Source organism: Malaclemys terrapin, chromosome 2 (assembly GCF_027887155.1).
Source record: "Malaclemys terrapin pileata isolate rMalTer1 chromosome 2, rMalTer1.hap1, whole genome shotgun sequence".
NCBI lineage: Eukaryota > Metazoa > Chordata > Testudines > Emydidae > Malaclemys > Malaclemys terrapin.
The window spans coordinates 227,763,721-227,777,926 of NC_071506.1; the positions used below are offsets into that span (position 1 = coordinate 227,763,721).

The following is a 14,206-nucleotide window of genomic DNA, read 5'->3' on the forward strand; positions in this document are numbered from 1 at the left end:
CACCAACCTCGGTTATCAGTTGTAGGGTGGCCCAAACACACTTGCAGTCCTGAATTTCCCCCGAAAATGTATGCTTTGCACTATCCAGCCTCTCCTGGACAGTTCAGATATTTTAGGTCCATTGCCGCTCTAAGGGAATCAATGTCCAATAGTATACTACTTTAAATGGAGTAACCCACACAGCTCAGTTTAACACAACACTGGATTAATTTTGATTAAGAAATAAAACATATTTATTTAACTACAAGGAGATAGGTTTTAAGCGAGTATAAGTATAAGGCATTCAAGTCAGAAATGATTACAAGATAAATAAATATTAAACGCTTTCTAGTACTAAAACTTAACAAACTAGACTTGGCTCAAGGTGAAGTCCCTTACCACATGTTTCCAATAACATTGCTGACCAGCTTCTCAGGCCAGGATCTGCTCCCAAAGTTCAAAGGCTGTTTCTTTTGTCGTCTTAGGTGAGAGAGAGAGAGAGAGAGAGAGAGAGAGAACTTGGGGTGTTTTTGTCCCTCACTTTATAGTCCAGTCCCCTTTTCCTGCGGGATGGAGTCATGGAGTGTTGTGGTGAAGAGGTTCCATGCTGTTGTTTGCTAAAATGTAGATGATCTGTTACTGCCACCCTTCTTTGCCAAAGAACAGCCACTTGACAGATGATGGCCCATCAATTTTGATGACACGTGGCTAGAGGCATCAGCTTGTCCTGTCTCTTTGAGAAACTGGTTTATTCCGACTAGTCTGGTAAACACACTTCAGATCTGATTTCAACGTATGTTTATAACTTTACATATAATGTTACTACACACATTTCATCATGATATTATTGACCAGCGAGTTATTCGTTTTCGAATGATGTCACAAGGCATATTTTGTACAAAGGTTATTACAATAATGTGTGGGGTGTGAATACAGGGGTGTATTCAGTCACAACTACATTTTGTGTATTCATACTGCATCCATATTGACATGCCTTTAAATAATCCTTCACTGTCTGTTACCCAGGATTACGTGAACTGCTTGTCAATAAAAATGTAATTTTAGTTTCTCTCATGCACATGCCAATTCAGCATGTTCTTCAACTATTTTATGCAGATAGTACATGTCATTTATGCATTTGAGGCTTCATTAATAGACATCTAGCAAATATTTCTAGTCACTTTGACTGCTTTTAGCATATCTGTGTTTAATTAAAACAATTATGTTGCATTCTCAGGATTTCCCCCTGTAATTGTTGGTAGGGCTCTCAGAGGAACAACACAGATCTACATGACAATGACATTTCATGCTACTATTATAGCATTGTTAGCTGACTTAAATTTAGCATTTTCATGGAATCCTAAGTATGCTGCAGAAATAGAAAAGATGGGGGAGAAGTAGCATCACAAAGACTATACTTCTCCTATAAATCCTATTTTAATAAATCAAATTACAAGGCAGAGAGATGGGTGGGGGGGAGAGGAATTAGGTGACTCAACCACTCAGCATGCTAGCCTGTCACCTCTGGAGGTCTAGGTTCAAATCTTTATTAATTCATAAGTGAAGAAAGGTAGTCTCATTTCAGTGCCATATTTAGTTTTCATCCACAAAACTATAATTGGTATAAACTGGCAGCCTGTTCAAGAGCAGCCCATGTTGGAATAGCAAAGGCACTGTAGGTTAGCATTTAGGTATAGCTGTGTTCTGAAGCCTATGGAGATTGTATCATGAAGAACTGTGGTTCCTACATGCATGCTCTCAGTCTATACCTGGCTGTAACCTATTGTGTTAGTGCTGATGCACTAACTTTACACACAGCAATTAAAAGGAGAGAGAAGAAAAACAAAACCAAACAAGCCTACCTTGTATTCCTGAACTAAATACCATTGGTGCAATGGAATTCTCCAGTGAGTCTACTCATGTTTTTTTGTTTTGTTTTTTGTTTTAAAGTTTAGTGCATTTTTAAATATAAATTTGGTACATCCGTTACATATTATTCTTATTTCATGTAACAAGTCTTTTTGACTTTGTTTTGATTTTATAAAAGTCTAAATGTATTATGGAGGGATTGGTAATTACTCTATAGTTAAGGTTGAGTTGAGTTTGAACATAAAGCAAGGATCCAACCCTGTATGGTAAATATGCATGTCCTCCCCCAAATTACAGCACTTGCTCTTTGAGTACACAATTTTCTGTAAAGTTACAAATAAATTGGGTAATTAGTTTAGGAATTAAAATTAATTGAAAAAGGGGCCTTTACGAAATTTAGCGTCAGATCTCTTTTCATTAAAGAAAATGATCTAGCGGTCATTTTTTCCTGTTGTGCATAAATGAAAATTTCTCCTTCAGGAGAAGCTGAAGGATACAATAGTTTACTTTAGTTCAGAGACTTCCATGAAGAACTAATCTCTTTCAAAATGGCTGACATCTTCTATTGTTCTCAGTAAGACCAAAACTACAGTTGCCCTCAGTTGGTGGCCATTTGGGGAATGGTGCAGAACTCTTTTTCTGCATGGGATTGAGTGTATCTGCCTCCTTACAGCCTAAGAAGCCATCATCTTCCCTATGCGCAGCTGGGCCTTCAGTCCCATTGAGAACATTAGGAGAAGGTGGCCATTTTGAAAGAGGGCAATTCGTCATGACAACTATACTTTATGATGAATTACAAGGAAAAATTACCATTAATCAAAAGAAAAAAATCAAGCGCACAAGAACTCAGTGAGTTTTAAGTATATGGAATGTTTGAAGAGTCTGACAGGGCTGAGTTAAGTTGCTTTGGTTGCCCTAATTATACATTTTTATACTCTATCAAGTTTGGATTTCTTCTAAGTTTAATCTTCATTGTGAATTTTCTAAGTTTACAGTGCTTGGGAGATCATTTGAGATCATTACAACATCCCTTTAATGTAGTTTACCCTAAATTATTGATATATACTCACAACATCAACTCCATTTTAACATAGTTTTTGTCTGGTAATTATACTAAATTTGAACACAGAAGTAATAGAAAAGTTACATGAAGGATGTCAAGAGTTTGACTAAACAAAGACAGAGCTGAGATGGCCCTTCCATATTTTAACTTGCAGTTTCCCCATGTAGTTCTTTTTATATCACTCAAAATGATATCTACTATCAAAACAGACTATCCTAGAACTTTACTAATCTGCACTAATAACTAATACCCCCATTACAAATTTTTAGCAAAAAAGGAAATGAGGAAATAATGCATTATGAAATGCACATTCTTATTTTAACAATTGAAATTAATTTCTTACAAAATGGTAGATTATGTATTATAAGCTTTAGTAATGTGAGGCCTCATAAAAGCACCCTCCTAGTAATCCTTTCCTAAGAAGGGAGGAGAAACTAGTTTTTGTAGGTACAGTGTAAGGTGTGTGCATTAGAGAAATTCCATGTACTGTATTATAATTTTACAAAAAATTCTCTTGGGTGAGTGAGTCCTTCAGATGGGATACAAGAGAACAGAATTATATAGTTAGTTTAGTGATATTACAATGGCTATTTTAAGGCCATTACACTCTTAGCTTTTTCACAATTCTTCCATCACTAAAGTAGGGGTATTTAACAGGAGTCACTGGTTTATCATCTGAATACTGGTGGACATAGCCACAATATGAAGTGTGGCTCAATGGACTTCCATATGAAGGTAGCCTGCTATAGCTCTCCTAATTTGAAATCACTGAATTTAAAGATCGGTTCCCAGCCCCCATTAAGGTATTTTGTCCTTTCACTGCTGATAGTGGACAGCTACTTACAATCTATTTTCTACTGCAATATTCAATGTAGTTTTAAATGTTTTAAATGGACGGGGCTTTCCATTTCCTTAAGAGAATATTCTACAATCCAAAGGACAAATTCATGCACAATTTATAAGCACTTGGGTTTTATAATAAAGCACGGTTCTCTTGCAGGTCTTTGGTCATTTGACTTGACTGTGACCCAGCTTCTTCAGGAGAACATTCCAGAATCAGAGCGTGGGATAGTCAATGGTGTGCAGAGCTCTATGAACTACTTGATGGACCTTGTACATTTCATTATGGTTATTCTAGCTCCTCAACCGCAACAATTTGGGTTGCTGGTGATAATTTCCTTACTGTTTGTGATAACGGGGCATGTAATGTATTTTATTTATGCTAAAAAATATAAAATTAAAGAAACTGTGATACAAACAAACTCAGAGAGGAAGCCACAGAATCCCTCTATCTGAAAGTCTCATAATCCTTTATTTTAAAATTATCCTATCATTCATGGAGTATAAGTTACTTGCATAAAAATGTTGACAAACTCAACACACTAGCCAAAATGTTCCTCTGTTTCTATTCTTACCCCAAACACACTGCTATAGCACGAGAAATAAAGAACAAAATACTAACTGGAAGACTTATTTCAAAACACTTAAGGATTGTGTTTTTAATGGACAGTCTCATTTCTGTATCTGCTTAGTTTTTACAATCAACTCTTTGCAAGGACACACAAAACTTATTCTCAGGGTTCCAGATGAAAATGACAGGGCAACTATTTTTCCCTTTGTTATCCATATGTAGAGAATATTAAAATAGAATTCACAATTTGCACATCACAATCCGCCCTTCCTAAGCAAATGATACTGTAGTTATTTTTTTAAACATCTTTTCCATCACACAAGATGGAGCAACAGGAATGTGTCTTCCTAGCTAGTTTGTAGAAACCAATAACTTATTTACAGCCAGCACATTGTGTTCAACTTATCACTAAGAAATTCTGTATTTTTTATTTTGGACTGGCCGAATACTGACCCCTGTATTCAATATAAATATTTTCCCCTTATTTGAAAGGTTCATTGAAGTTATTATACTAGGTGGTTTAGGGTTTTTCGCAGCACTTCTTTCTTTCCTACTTTGATTTTATTTTTTAATGCAAAAAAATTAGCTCAGCATCCAATTGTTCAAACAAGTTAGTGACTGCATGGGCAATCATTTCTTCACTAAAGCTTTCTTGAATGCAGTTTCTCTTTTTTTAAAATAAAATGATGTTTTCAAAGTTTAAATATGTGGCTGTGTATGTTGGTCAAATTACTATTGGGTAATGTGAGCATAAAATAGAGGCTATAAGTATGGTTTCCTATAAAGACTTGTTCATGACATGGAGTTTTCATTACTTGAGAAAGAAGCGCAGAGCATCTTAGTGGATAGAGCATATGGGAACTGGATGATCTCGGCTGTACTCCTGGCTCTGCCAGTTGCGTTTCGGGTAATGGCAAGTCACATCACTGCTCTGTGCCCATTTCCCTAGTTGTAAAATGGGGATAATGATATAGACCTGCTTTGTAAAATGCTTTGAGATATATAATTAAGTAAACCATGTAGATTCTCTTTTGTGAATAATATGTGGCTGCTAATACAGTGAGTCACCCACTCCCCCGTTAACATTTTTATTTAAACACACACAGCACAACACTTCTCCTTTGTCAAAGCAGCAGTTGTAAAGGGGTTTATCGAGCACCAGAGTAATTAGAGTAGTGGAGAACTGGTGAGAGAGTACTGTCAGCTATGAAGACAAGGGACGAACTGGTATTTTAAGTTACTGTAACTGAAAAAAATAAAAATAGCTTCCAGTTCAAGTCTGCCCTCCAATGGTTTTAAAGGAACACTGCTCATAAATCTTGGTGAAGTGTTATCTTGAGGGTGAGAACAACTAACGTGAAGAAAGTTGACATGACTTGTTAATTAGCAAGGTTTATTAGTATTCAGTGTTTCACTTTTTACTGTGGCAATTTGCTTTCTGAGAATCTCTGCTTTCTCTGTAGGTCATGAGTATTCAAGTCTCGTATAGCCTCTCTGGCACATTATGAGCTTCAGTCATACTAGTGTTTTATTCCTTAAACTTAACAAACAGAATTGAAAGTAATCGCTCTATGTGTCCGCCTACTCCATCTGAATAGAATGGAGGCAGGGGAAGTGAGGGGAAACTATTTTGCAAGAATGCAGCTATTGTTTCTAAAGTGTCTTATATATTGTTATGGAACCATAGTACATTACATGTGGCTATAATATTACCCTATACTTCAGATACTGCCATGTTAAAACAGACCGGTGTCAATCTAGTTTAGCATCCTTTCTCCAGCAGTGGCCTGACACCTGATGCATGAATGGACAGTATAAAAACCTTTATTATTATATTTAAACTTATTTTAAAGGAAAGAAAATTCCTTCCCAACTCCCACAGTAAATTAGCTTTTACCCTAAAGCATGAGGTCCTTTCCTTCCTTCATTTTTTTTTTAGTTAACCTCTTAATTTAGACGCTGTCTAGGCTAGACTTACTGATATATACATATGTCTAGCCACTATTTAAATCCCAGAGTACTATTTGCTTTAGGAATGCAAAGGCTACCCCTGCATGCAGATGCCATCCAGCTGAAAGCTATCTGGTGCATCTATCTCCCCATCTAATCTCCTGCCTGTTGCATGAACAATCAAACAGAAGTAAGAAAATAGAGGTTAACACTGGACAAAGCATAAACTCACAAGTGGCCTTGTAAATAACATGTACTTAGTAGATGAAGAAATAGTAAGAAGAGTTAATGTGTGATAAACTTGCAGCTGCAGCTTTGCTTATTAGCATACTTTGTAGCTTGTGGACAGTTCATGATCTGTACAGAGACTGGTACAAAAATTAGTAGACCAATCATAAAGTGACATTAGCCAATAGTATTAAGTAAAAGAGTGTATATAAGTGAACTCATGATTATGTACATTGAAAGTGCAGTATACCCTGTACCCACCTGCTACACTTGAGCCTGATCAACTCAAGTGTAGTTTGATTGTATGCCAATAATGAAACGTCAGCGATGAGTCCAGAGTTGAGCTGATTTCTTGGATTCGAGAGAGCTGGATAAAGTGTTATCCCCAGAACTGGAGAGGTGTTCTGGCTAAGCCGAGTGGAAAAGATCTCTGAGAAAATCCTAACATTGCCACTGTCACTTGTTCAGACCTAAAATGAAGATGAAAAATGTGATGGCTTTAGTTTGCACTTAATTATAAACTATTCTTCATGCTTTTTACCCCTTTGCGATAAAGTAGTAAGGAGAGTGGCTCATTTTGGCCTTTCAAATACCTGAAGAACTGTATGAGCTGGGGACAGAGCTTCTGCCAGTGTCCATAGTTCTGACAGTTCACACAAGCTGAGGATCTGACCACCTGACCCATGATATATAAATGAATCCTTTTGAATACATTTGCCGGCCCAAGCTCTGTAGTTCTAAATATTTTTTTCCAAAAGACCATGCAAGCACATGTAATATATAACATTTTCCCAGATTAAACTTGGTCTCAATATGCTGGTTAATATGGCCCTCTCATGGAAAAAGCTTTGCTTTAGGAGTCAACACAGCATTTTACAGGAAACAATGGAAAGCACATGTGACCCTAGCTGCTGCTGTCTTTTTATGTAGGCTTCTTTTATGCAAGCTATTGCAATCAGATTACCAGTGTAGTATTTTTTTACTTTACAAACACCCCCTTTCGTGCTGCTATCCAATGGATTGAAACCAAAATAGCATCTAAAAACAACTACCATCCCAGTGCCTCTAACTAGTGTTTTTTAATCTTTAAACAGATCGAGGATACATTGTCATATTGGAACACAGCTGGATAGTGTCCTATAAGATAATTGTGCTCATTACACTGGTAAAACAGACTATGCCAAGATTAACAACCTCTAAAATTATTGCTTGTCCTCTCTTGAAAGTGCCTGATTTTTTTTATAGAATCATAGAATAAAATCACAGGACTAGAAGGGACCTCGAGAGGTCATCTAGTCTGGCCCCCTGCACTCATGGCAGGACTAAGTATTATCTATTCTAGAATGTGTGATCAGCAGCTCTAACATGAGGTTTTTTTTAAGCACGAGTTCTGTGTGCACCAGCCCCCTACAGTTTGCATTTGTTTGTTTTACACTTTTTTTAAGAAAAGAGTAACAGCTAGAAGTGACACAGATCTTTAGATGGTTGCCCAGTCATAATATTTAGTACTTCTGTACTATGTTAGCTCTTTAAAATCACTGTACAAACATTAAACAAATTTAATCTAAAGCCTTTCACCTTTTGAGTGACTAGGAGTTGACAAAACAGAGCTATCCCCTTTTGCATTAGAATATTAGGCTTGGAAGGGACCCAGGAGCTCATCTAGTCCAACCCCCTGCTCAGAGCAGGACCAATCCCCAGACAGATTTTTGCCCCAGATCCCTAAATGGCTCCCTCAAGGATTGAACTCACAACCCTAGGTTTAGCAGGTCAATGCTCGTCTGCTCCCCTGAACAAAAAGACTTCAATGAAAATCTGCATCTTAAAAGAACCATTAAGGATCTTTCAAAAGAATAGTACAACCAAGGCTGCTGTAGTGACACCCTTGCTTGTTACATCAGGTCTGGTGTTTGTTTAAGGCTGGTGTAGAATGAAAGGAGAGCTTCCTGTTTCATTTGCATGTGTAAATCAAGCAGATCTTGTGTATTTTTTTCCCTTAAGGTGCTCAAAGTTTAGGGGAGGAAAGTGAATGAGATTCTGCTTATTCCAGATGTGAAAAAGCATAAGGGACCAAAATTTATTCTTGTGCAAAATTCTGTTCTCCCTGAAGTCAATAAGGCTACCCAGATGTAACTGTGAGCAGGAATTGGCCTGTGTTCTCATTCCCTTCTCGAATCACATTCCAGGCTTATCCAACATTTTCCACTTGGGAAAGAAGTTAGGTTGAGATTGGGCAGAAAAATGAGGACTAATTTTAGGTTTATTTAGCTTTAAGTTTTTGGAATGAAACTCAAAAGAAATCAAATGTGAGGTACTTTTATGATGGCTTGAACTGCTAGAGAACCAGCAAATGGACAGAACCTACCTTTAGCCTATTCAGCCACTCTTTCTATCATAGCCTGCTAAGAAGTGGATTTAAAATCCTTGAGGGAGATGGGAGAGAGAAACCTACAACATTGTGTGTCAAGCTTCCTCTGTGTGTTGCAACCCTTTAAAAGTACAAAGATGTGTTGGCCTGTGGAACGAGGCTGAGCATAAGGAAAGAACTTGGTTGCCTGGGCATCCCCGTGCAGAAAAAATACATCAAAGAAAAAAATTGGATTTCTTTGATTTTTAGTACAGTTCAATACAGTATTGAACACAGTGCATCATTAATCTGAAGCCTCTCGATTGTAGGTACTGTAAAAGTTAAAGTACTGGTATCAGAATGGGATGTTTTGTTGTTTTTCCTACAAATGTGTGGGAATTCAGTCCTTATACGCTGGAGGGGCAATAGTTCTGGTTGGAGCTGGATGGAGTGTGTGCAGGTTCTGTGCAAGCTTTCCACTCTACCACTCTGGTAGTGCCTCTCCCTCACCACCTGCCCTGCCCCGTTCCCCCCGGCACTCGCCAGTTGTTCAGAAACGGGACCCGGCACCCATATCAGATGATGGAGATGGACACTAGAACCCAGGAGGCAGTGTCCTGGAGCTGCCAGCCTCAACCGAGGAGAGGGACAGAGGGAGCCTCTTCCCTCCCTGACAGCTAAAGCAGAGCTCCGGAGAAATTGGGAGCTGGGGGGGACACACAAAGCTTGCTCAAACTACACCCACGGCTGGCACAAGTTCCCGTGGTAACCGGATTTTTAGTGTCTGGTCACCAGTGGTAACTGGATACCTGGCAGTGTGTTCCTGCAGTGTGGGGGGAGACAGACGGGAGGGAGCAGAAGCAACAGGCTGCCGGCTGAGCTCCTTCCAAGCCCACAGGTGGCTCCTTTGCCTTTCCTGCTGACAGGAGCACTCCAGCAGGGCTGTGTGAACAAGCTCGCTCCCCCCAGCCTTGACCGTGCCCCCTGCCTGACCAGTAGAGCCTAAAAAATAGGAGGGCCTAAGGCTATCGCCTTATTAGCCTAGTGGTTAATCTGGCCCTGAGACTGTCCCAGCAGCGGCCAGTGCACCTGGTGCAGGGGCTGCCTGAGCTGCCCCCAGGCCAAGCACATTGTCAGGCTGCAGAGGTCACGGAGGTCATGGAAAGTCACAGAATCCGTGACCTCTGTGACAAACTCTCAGCCTTAATTCTGAAGAACACACGCCTCATTTTAACAACATGTTTCCTTCGCAGGGGGACTCAGGAATATTTGTAGTAACTGTGCCTAACTTTTTTTTTTTACATTGACTAGCTTTAAAGCTGATAGTGTCCTTTTAAAAATAACCAAATTCAAGCCATAGCAGAAAACCATCAAGTAATGACCATTCCTGTTGCACTTGAGATGCTGCAAATCTTTGCGGTCATTTTTTCACTCTTCGCTCTCCTCCTCAGCACAATACCTTCCCTCCTCGAACTTCTTGTTGCATTTTCTAGTTACTGTGGGACTTTTTAGAAATCCCTCCCCTGAGGAGCTCAAAAAGCCTGTACATAAAAACACTTTTAAAACAATGATGCAACTGGAGTGTAAATACTTTCATGTAGCAATCAGTTCCCTGACTTAAAAATGCCTTTCACTGTCAGAGTTTTCTCTCTTTAGCATTATCTTGTTTGTTATTCACAGAAGCTAGAGAATGACAATTACAATAAGAGTGTGTTGAAAGAAAGAAATTGAATGTGCATTTTTAAATACAATTTTGGTTTTTCAGGCGCTCCAATTCCATATCCTTATGATATCAAGGCACATGTAGGCCATAATTGGGTAATATTTTGTGTGCAATTTTGAAATGTAGCCAACACATATAAAAGCAAATCAATTGCAGTGCTTTATTTACACAGTTGTTTTTAAAGTGAGTTATGTCAATACACTACACCAAGAGTGGGGTTGGTATAAACACTAACTAACAAAGTTGTCTTTAGGCCTACAGGGTAGTCAAGGTTTGTCTGCACTTTTCTAGTTCATAGCAAAAACATAGCTGAAAATAAATGTGCTCTACTTAATCCTGTATAATCTTTATACCAGCTGTTATAGCAATTTATTTTTCAGATCCGGAAGTTCCATTTGCTAGTCTTGCAAGCAAATAACAGTTTACAACTAGGTATCCTAACAGAAAAATATTTTAAAACAATGTAAAACAACATAAATCTGTTATGCTTTCACTATCAGAAGTGCAAATACTAATAATAAAAGGGTTAATTTAAAAACAAAAATACTTAAATATCTTATGGATGTCAGTCTGGCCTCAGGTAAATCCTTTAACCCATCATACTTGTGCATATCATTGTAAACAGGTATGCAGTCAGATCATGGTTTTCATCCTTGGCCAGAAATTCCATTCACAATACCATACATCTACACTATTTAATAAGGTGTTGCATTTAAAGGTAAGTTAATTCTTGTGAGATATACCTTCACAGGAAGCAGCAGTTGAATATTAAACAACAATTTGCATCTTCATTACTGAATCTGGAGGGTGGGGAGAGAAAGTTGAGTTTTGCATTAGAACACTTTGTGCAGGAATTTACTAGTTAATAATCAATTAGGACAGCAGCTTTTCTCATAAGATCACTGTGAAGTATTGCGGAGTACTGGCTTACCTCAGACAGGTGTTTCTGTCACTGGTTTCAGTGACTGTAAAGAATAGCTTCATTCTCTTAATGGATTTAAATGCACACCTTGCTTATCTGTCAGCTTCATTTTTTTATTGCTTATACCCAGCTAGTTTAATTGGGTTCTCATATTTTATTAAATAGGCAGCCAAACATTCTGCTTATTTTTCCTCTTCCCTGATCACGTTAGTAACTTTTTATTAGGCATTTCACAGTAACACTTTTTCAGAAGTGTGCAATAGCAAATGTGACTATCAGCATCCAATGGGCACCAAACACAATTTCATAAGCAAAAATCTTTAACATGGAGTTAAGGTTGTAGTAACTCAGCTCTGCCTGTGCTCCTTGTACCCTTTCAGAATGTGATAATTCCCAAAACATCTGAGAAACCAAGAAATGCAGCGCTAAGGTCCTCTACAAGACATGTAGCACTACATGAGAAAAACAGGAAATGCAGCATTAAGATGACACTTCCCACACAACATGAGCTCTTCCCATTTTGATCCCTACCTAAGAAGTCTCTGGGGAGATCACAGCACTTCACCCCTCACTTAGCCGTTTTGAGAAGTGTGATCTCTGCAAACCAGCAGCACATATTCCACAGTTCATGGTGCAGCACTGAGAACTAGGGCACTCTACTGGGTTGTATGACTAGGGAATGCTAAATTGGAGTTGGGTTAGGAACAGAGAAATGGCAGCTTTGCTTAGAAAGGGGTAAGCTCCTGTTCTTGTCCCAGTTCCTATTGCTAAGCCCAAAGGAGCAGACTATTACAGAAGTTTGTTATGTTTCTATTGCCTCCTTGTGTTCTTTATTGTTTACAGTAATTTTGTGATCTAAGCATCAAGTATGAAGTACTTACAATAGATTTCCTTAAATCATGAGTTCAAATCTCCATGGGGTCAGCTCAGACCTTTGTTTTTTCAAAGCAGATGAGTTTCATGCTGTTTTCTTGATAATGGTTTGAAGAGGAAACCTCCAAACCAGGCATCTCACAGGGACAGCAGAGCTCTCTAGACACTTTCTGTGTAATAGTAGAAATTACAGTGCCTCTGATGGGTTAGTCCTGGCCTAAAATTCCTCCTTCATAGAATATCAGGATTGGAAGGGACCTCAGGAGGTCATCTAGTCTCAAAGCAGGACCAATCCCCAGATAGATTTTTGCTCCAGATCCCTAAATGTGAACTCACAACGATGGGTTTAGCAGGCCAATCCTCAAACCACTGAGCTATCCCTCCCCCCACTGCAATAACACTACTGTAAAAGGCAGTGCTTTGGACTCATGCCACAGCACTTTTACAGAGGCTGGGATTCCTTTGTAGAGTTTATCTGAAGGCTCTGGAATTCTTTGGGATGAAGTGCACTATAGACTCAGAACAAATAAAATTATTGGTTCTATCCCACCTACCGGGATGAGCCATTCTGCAGAATAACCTTTCTTCCTTGAGGCAATGAGTGGGATTCAAGTGATTCAGCTATACCTAGACAAACATAAATCCACTCCCTCATCTTTTAGGCGACTCAGAGTCCTGCAGTCAGTTTCTATGAGTGACTTGAATTATTCCCTCATCCTGAAAAATGTGTTGCTTCCAGAATTGTTTGCTGTACACAAGAGTTGCTAATGCATTTTTACTTAGCATAATTTCTTGGTCTTGTAGACTCAGTTAAATCCTTTGGCCATCAATACAGGAAATGAACTCTCTCAAATACAGCAGTCATCATTGACTGTATGAACTGCAAGTTATTGAAAGGGAAGAGAAATTCAAAGTTGTTTTTGTCACCAAATCTAGTCTTTTGCCTCATCTTCAGGCTTTCTCTCTGCCTTTCAGCCAGGGTCTAGGTTATTCCTTCTGCGCTGCTTCTGCCATCCTTATGGTCAGAAGTCAGTTTTCCTTCTCATAAATATTCCACCAACGATTTACTGCACCATACTTGTCACTCATTGCAAAGTCAGTTTGCCTTCATTAAAAACGAGAGAAAAAATAAACAAATAAAGTTAAGTAAACATAACTACACCCCAGACTAACATATCACTAAGAGGGATAGAGCTTTAAGTTATAAATATGAAATAATACCTACAGCATGGCTGCAAAGTTCTGTCTCTGACCTTCTTCTTTGGGCAAAGCTGCCTCCATAGTGAATCCTCATGGTATTTGTTTCGCAGGCAGTTGCAGCCACAGTTTCTTGTTAGTCCAGCTCCCTTTCTCCTTAGCATGTGACGGTCTTTTTTTGAATCCACACCTACCACTCTTTCTTACAGGCTAGTTTAGACCAGTTTCTAAAATATGTTTGTACCATTATCTCACACCAGTTCAAACCTGTTTGGAAGGTGACTCATGATTCTCTCTCCTATCCTCAGGGCTATCGTCTCAATAACAAACTGTACAGTCGCTTGTCTGTCTGGCATGTGAGGTATAACAGTAGCCATATATGGGAAGATGTAACTGCTGGAGGAAGTAGATACTTTTACATTAGGCACACCCTGTTTTTTCCAGTTTGCACAACCTCACCAACACAAGTTATTCCTATAGAACACTCTTTACCACTCAAATGTCTTACTAGGTCAGCTTCTCATTGTTACCCTAATCAATGTGATCAAAGACAAGTGCTAAAGGATAAGAAAAAAACAGCCTATTGTAAAGCAGTATATTATACAGCTTACAATATAGTATTAGATCTTCAGTCTTGATAGAGA

General features: G+C 38.7%; 1 long non-coding RNA gene and 1 other non-coding gene across 2 annotated transcripts; both read right to left on the reverse strand.

The window, feature by feature from the left end:
* Positions 1 to 10,716: 10,716 nt before the first annotated feature.
* On the reverse strand, positions 10,717 to 13,908 carry LOC128832653 (uncharacterized). The gene is made up of 2 exons (XR_008444025.1): positions 13,591 to 13,908; positions 10,717 to 13,470 (listed from the first exon to the last, which is right to left on the reverse strand). It is a non-coding gene; the product is annotated as an uncharacterized LOC128832653 (long non-coding RNA).
* On the reverse strand, positions 11,142 to 11,230 carry LOC128833296 (small nucleolar RNA SNORD93). The gene has a single exon (XR_008444184.1). It is a non-coding gene; the product is annotated as a small nucleolar RNA SNORD93 (small nucleolar RNA).
* Positions 13,909 to 14,206: the final 298 nt, after the last annotated feature.